This window comes from Vombatus ursinus, unplaced genomic scaffold, assembly GCF_900497805.2.
Source record: "Vombatus ursinus unplaced genomic scaffold, bare-nosed wombat genome assembly UNPS02011014.1, whole genome shotgun sequence".
NCBI classification, from domain to species: Eukaryota; Metazoa; Chordata; class Mammalia; order Diprotodontia; family Vombatidae; genus Vombatus; species Vombatus ursinus.
Genome location: NW_020950792.1, coordinates 14,365,916 through 14,372,122, shown reverse-complemented (window position 1 = coordinate 14,372,122; position 6,207 = coordinate 14,365,916).

The window sequence follows — 6,207 nt, the reverse complement described above, 5'->3', positions numbered from 1 at the left end:
GTACTTTGGGCATAGTTCCAAATGACTCTCCAAAATGGTTGTATCATTTCACAACTCCACCAACAATGTATTGGTGTTCCAATTTTCCCACATCTTCTCCAGCATTTAACATTGTGCAGTTTTGTCATGTTAGCCAATCTGATAGGTTTGATGTGGTACTTCACAGTTGTTTTGCTTTGCATTTCTTTAGTCAATAATGATTTAGAATATTTTTTTTCATATGACTATAGATAGCTTTAGTTTCTTCCTCTGAAAAATGCCTGTTCATTTCCTTTGACCATTTATAAATTAGGGAATCACTTGTTTTCTTATAAATTTGACTCAATTCTCTCTATATTTTAGAAATGAAGCCTTTATTAGAGATGCTGGTTGTAAAAATTCTTTCCAATTTTTCTGTTTCCCTCCTAATCTTGGATGCATTGGCTTTATTTGTGCAAAAACTTTTCAATTTAATGTAATCAAAATTACTCATTTTGCATTTCATAATGTTCTGTCTGGTTTGGACATAAATTCTTCCCTTCTCCATAGATTTGAAAGATAAACTATTCCTTGCTCTTCTAGCTTGCTTATAGTATCAGTCTTTATATCTAAATTGTGTCCTCATTTTGACTTCATTTTGGTATAGGGTGTAAGATGTTCTACGCCCAGTTTCTGCCATACATTTTTTCAGTTTTCCCAGCAGTTTTTACTAAATAGTGATTTCTTATCCCAGAAGCTAGGGTCTTTGGATTTATCAAATCGTAGATTATTATATTCTTTGACTGTTGTGTCTTACATACCTAACCTATTCTACTGATTCACCACTCTATTTCTTAATCGATACCAAGTACTTTTAATGATTGCTGCTTTATAATACAGTATAAGATCTTATATTGTATAACAATAGGCAATGAGGCAACCTTCCCTTGCATTTCTTTTCATTAGTTCCCTTGATATTCTGGATGTTTTGTTCTTCCAAATGAATCTTGTTATTGTTTTCTCTAGCTCTATAAAATATTTTTTGACAGTTTGATTGGTATGGCACTGAATACATAAATTAATTTAGGCAGAATTGACATTTTTATTATAATGTTAGCTCAGCTTACCCATGAATAACTGATGTTTTTCCAATTATTTAGATTTGACTTTTTTGTGTGAAAAGTATTTTGTAATTGTGTTCATAGTTCCTGAATTTGTTTTGGCAGGTAGACTCCCAAATATTTCATAATGTTAAAAGTAATTTTAAAAGGAATTTCTCTTTCTATCTCTTGCTGCTGGGTTTTTTAAATAATATATAGAAATGCCAATGATTTGTGTGGGCTTATTTTATATCCTGCAACTTTGCTAAATTTGTTAATTATTTAAGTAATTCTTTACTTGATTTTCTAGTATTCTCTAAATATACCATCATATCATCTGCAAAGAGTAATAGCTTTGTTTCTTCTTTGCCTGTTCTAATTCCTTCAATTTCTTTTTCTTCTCTAATTGCTACAGCTAACATTTCTAGCATAATATTGAATAACAGTGATGTTAATGGACATCCTTGTTTCACCTCCCATCTTATTAGAAATGCTTCTAGTTTATCCCCATTGCATATAATGCTTGCTGATAGTTTTTGATAGATGTTATCTATCATTTTAAGGAAGACTCCATTTATTCCTCTCTAGTGTTTTTAATAGGAATGGGTGTTGTATTTTGTCAAATGGTTTTTCTGCATCTATTGAGATAATCACATGATTTCTGTTAGTTTTGTTGTTGATATGGTCAATTATGCTGGTAGTTTTCCTAATATCAAACCAGCCCTACATTCCTGGTGTAAATTTTACCTGCACATAGTGTATTTTTCTTGAGATAATTTCTTTGCTAATATTTTATTTAAAATGTTTGCCTCTAAATTCATTAGAGAAATTGGTTTATATTTTTCTTTCTCTGTTTTGACTCTTCCCATTTTAGGTATCAGCACCATATTTGTATTATAAAAAGAGTTTGGTAGGAATCCTTCTTCACCTAATTTCCTAAATGGTTTATATAGTATTGGAATTAGTTGTTCTTTTAATGTTTCATAAAATTCACTTGTAAATATATCTGGCCCTGGAGATATTTTCTTAGGGAGCTCATTGATGGCTTGTTCAATTTCCTTTTCTGAAATGAGGTTAAGTATTTTATTTTCTCTTCTGTTAATCTGCACAATTTATATTTTTTGTAAACATTCATTCATTTCACTAAGATTGTCAAATTTGTTGGCATACAGTTGGACAAAATAGATCCTAGTTAGTGTTCTGATTTCCTCATCATTGGTGTTGAATTCACTCTTTTCATTTTTGATAGTGGTAATTTTTTTTAATCAAATTTTTTTCTTTAATCAAATTGACCAAAGATTTATCTATGTTATTTTTTTCTTTTCATAAGACCAGCTCTTAGTTTTATTTAGTAGTTCAGTAGTTTTCTTAATTTCAATTTTATTAATCTCTCCTTTGGTTTTGAGAATTTCTAATTTGGTATTTAATTGGGTATTTTCAATTTGTTCATTTTTTTTGGCTTTTATAGTTGCATGCCCAATTCATTGATCTTTTCTTTCTCTATTTTATTCATATAAACATTTAGAGATATAAAACTTCTCCTAAGGACTACTTTCATTGCATCCCATAAGTTTTGGTAAGTTGTGTCGTTATTGCCATTCTCTTGGATGAAGTTATTGTTTCTATGATTTGTTGTTTGACCCACTCGTTCTTTAGGATTAGACTATTTAGTTCTCAATTAATTTTTAGTCTATCTTTCCATGGCCCTCTATTACATGTACTTTTTATTGTGTCATGCATTTAATATTTCTGCCTTTCTGCATTTGAATGTGAAGTTTTTATGTACTAGTACACGGTCAATTTTTGTGTAGATGCCATATACTGCCAAGAAAAAAGGTATATTCCTTTCTGTCCTTTTTCAGTTTTTTTTCCCCCAGAGGTCAATCATATTTAACTTTTCTAAGATTCCATTGATCTCCTTAACTTCTTTCTTGTTTAACTTGTGGTTATATTTATCTAGCTCTGAGAAGGCTTGAGGTCCCCCACTAGTAGAGCTTTGCTCTCTATTTCATCTTGTATCTCCTTTAACTTCTCCTTTAAGAATCTGGATGCTAAACCACATGATGCATATATATTTAGTAATGATATTACTTTATTATCTATGGTACCTTCTACCAGGATGTAGTTTCCTTCCTTATCTCTTCTAAATAGATCTATTTTTGCTTTTGCTTTGTCTGAGATCAGGATAGTTACCACTGCATTTTTTTTTTTTTACTTTACCTGAAGCATAATATATTCTGCTCCAGCTTTTTACCTTTACTCTGTGTGTATCCCTCTGCTTTAAATGCTTTTCTTATAAACAACAAATTGAAGGATTATGGCTTTTAATCCATTCTGCTATCTGTGTCTTTTTTTATGGGACAGTTTATCCCATTCACATTCATAGTTATAATTTCTTTCTGTGTCTCCCTCTCCATCCTATTACCCTCTCCTCATTTATACTTTTTTCTCTCCTTTCTCCCTTTCCCTCCTCAGTAGAGTTTTGCTTTTGACCATCACCTCCCTCAGTCTATCCTCCCTTCTATTAGCCCCCCTCCCTTTTATTTTCTCTTTACAGTTTCTACTTCCTACAGGGTAAGTTAGATTCCCATACCTAACAGATTATATTATTCCTTCTTTGAACCAAATCTGATGAGAGTGAAGTTCAAACAATGTTCATCTCCCTCCCTTCTTTCCCTCTACTTTATTTGGTTTTTGTGCTTTTTCATGTGATGTAATTTATCCTTGCCTGCCTCCTACTTTCTTCTTCTCCCAGTCCAATCCCTTTTCACCACTTAATTAGATTTTTACCATCACATCCAGGTCTACTTAAACCCATACCCTCTGTCTAAGTATACCCCTTTTTAAATGTCACAATGACATTACAATTCTTAAGAGTTACAAGTGTCATCTTACCTTGTAGGAATGTATACAGTTGACCCTTATTAATAATATGTTGTTGTTTTTTTCCTTTCCTGTTTGCCTTTTTGTGCCTCTCTTGAGTCTTGCATTTGAAGGTCAAATTTCTGTTGAGCTCTGGTATTTTCATCAGGAAGGTTTGGAAGTCCCCCATTTCATTGAATGTCCTTTTACTCCCCTGAAAGATTATGCTCAGTTTTGCTGGGTAGTTGATCGTTGGTTGTAACCCAAGCTTCTTTGCCTTACAGAATATTGTGTTCCATGTCCCCTGATATTTTAATGTATAATCTGCAAGGTTCTGTTTAATTTTGACTGTGGTTCCATGACATTTAAATTGTTTCTTTTTGGCTGCTTGCAGTATTTTCTCTTTAATCTGGTAATTTTTGACTTGGGCTACAATATTCTTTTGAATTTTCAATTTGGGATCTTTTTCAGGAGGTAATGGGTGGATTCTTTCAATGACTAATTTGCCTTGTGGTTCTAGGATCTCAGGGCAGTTTTCTTTGATGATTTCCTGAAAGATATTGTCCAAGATTTTTTTTTTTATCATGGCTTTTAGGTAGACCAATAATTTTTAAATTGTCTCTCCTGGATCTATTTTCTCTTTCTTTTTTTCTTTTTCTTTCTTTCTAGGCAATTGGGGTTAAGTGACTTGCCTAGGGTCACGCACCTAGTAAGTGTCAAGTGTTTGGTCTGAAACCAGATTTGAACTCAGGTCCTCTTGACTTCAGGTCTGGTGCTCTATCCACTGCACCCCCTAGCTGCCCCCTCTGGATCTATTTTCTAGGTCAGTTGTTTTACCAATGAAGTATTTTACATTTTCTTGGATTTTTTCATTATTTTGTTTCTGTTTGACTGATTCTTGCTATCTCATAGAGCCATTAGCTTCCACTTGCCCCATTCTAATTTTTAAGGAATTGTTTTCTTCTATTCAATTTTGTACCTCCTTTTCCATTTGGCCCATTTTACTTTTTAAGGAATTCTTCTCTTTGGTGAGTTTTGTGTCTCTTTTTCTATTTGGCCAATTCTACTTCTTAAGGACTTGTTTTCTACAGTTAACTCTTGTCCTTTTTATTCCAAGCTATTGATACCTCTCCTTTCTTTTTCCAATTTTTCTTCTACATCTGTTATTTGACTTTTAACATCTTTTTTTGAGCTCTTCTAAGAAGGTTTTTTGAACTTGAGCCCAGTTCATATTCCCCTTTGAGGTTTTGGATGTGGATATATTAACAATGTTGTCTTCTTCTGGATTTGTGCCTTGATCTTCCTCTTCCTCAAAATAAGAATCTATGGCCATTTCTGTTTCTGCTTTTTGTTCATGTTGTTTGCCTATTTCCTGACTAAAAACAAAGAAACAAACAAAAAAACTCTGAGTTCTCCTGCTGGAGCAAAGGGGACACTTATCCAAGCTTCTTTTCCTGCTCACCCAGGCCTTGAACTTGAATGTATGACTTCTGCTGGTCCTGGCCTTGCACAAGGATGTTTTGATGCTGGTGAGTTTCTGTTAACCTGGACCAAAAGCTCAAGGAGTGAAAACTCCTTCTGGAGAAAATAAATTTTATATTATACTCAATTTACTTGTACCTTTTGTATTTGTTTTCATATTGCCTCTAACTTACTCTATTTCCACTCAAGAATCATACCCTGGGTACAATCTCTTAAACAAAACAGGTTTGTCTTATTTCTAGAACCTTCTCAAAATGAGTTAACATGGTCCCTTCTTTAAAAAAAAATCTACTTTTATTGTAACTACTATGCTGGATATTCTCAGGCTGAGTGAATATAGACATTTGATTATGGGACAATATGCTTGGAATTCACTTACAAACAATGATGGCTGTAATAACCAAGTGAGCAAAGTGAGAATAGAAAGTTTAAAAACAGGATATTAAATTCCTTTGTTGGTCTTATTTTTGACTCTCATTTATTTTTTGACCATATTGACCAGTATACAGATACATGCATATATACACACACATACATACACACATATACATATACATGTGTATTATATATGCACATATATTATACGTAATTAATACTAGGATGTTTTCAAGTAACTTCATAATATGAAGTGAAATAAGAGATTTTGGTAGGATTATAATCACCTGTCACCACTCTTCCTTCATTTCTGGGATAATAATAATTCAAAAAGTGCTTGCAAAGAAACCAAGAAGCCACAGACAAGTAATGCTTTATCAGCTCTAATTTGCTCAAGCCACACAGTGAATGAGCACTGATATTCATTAGT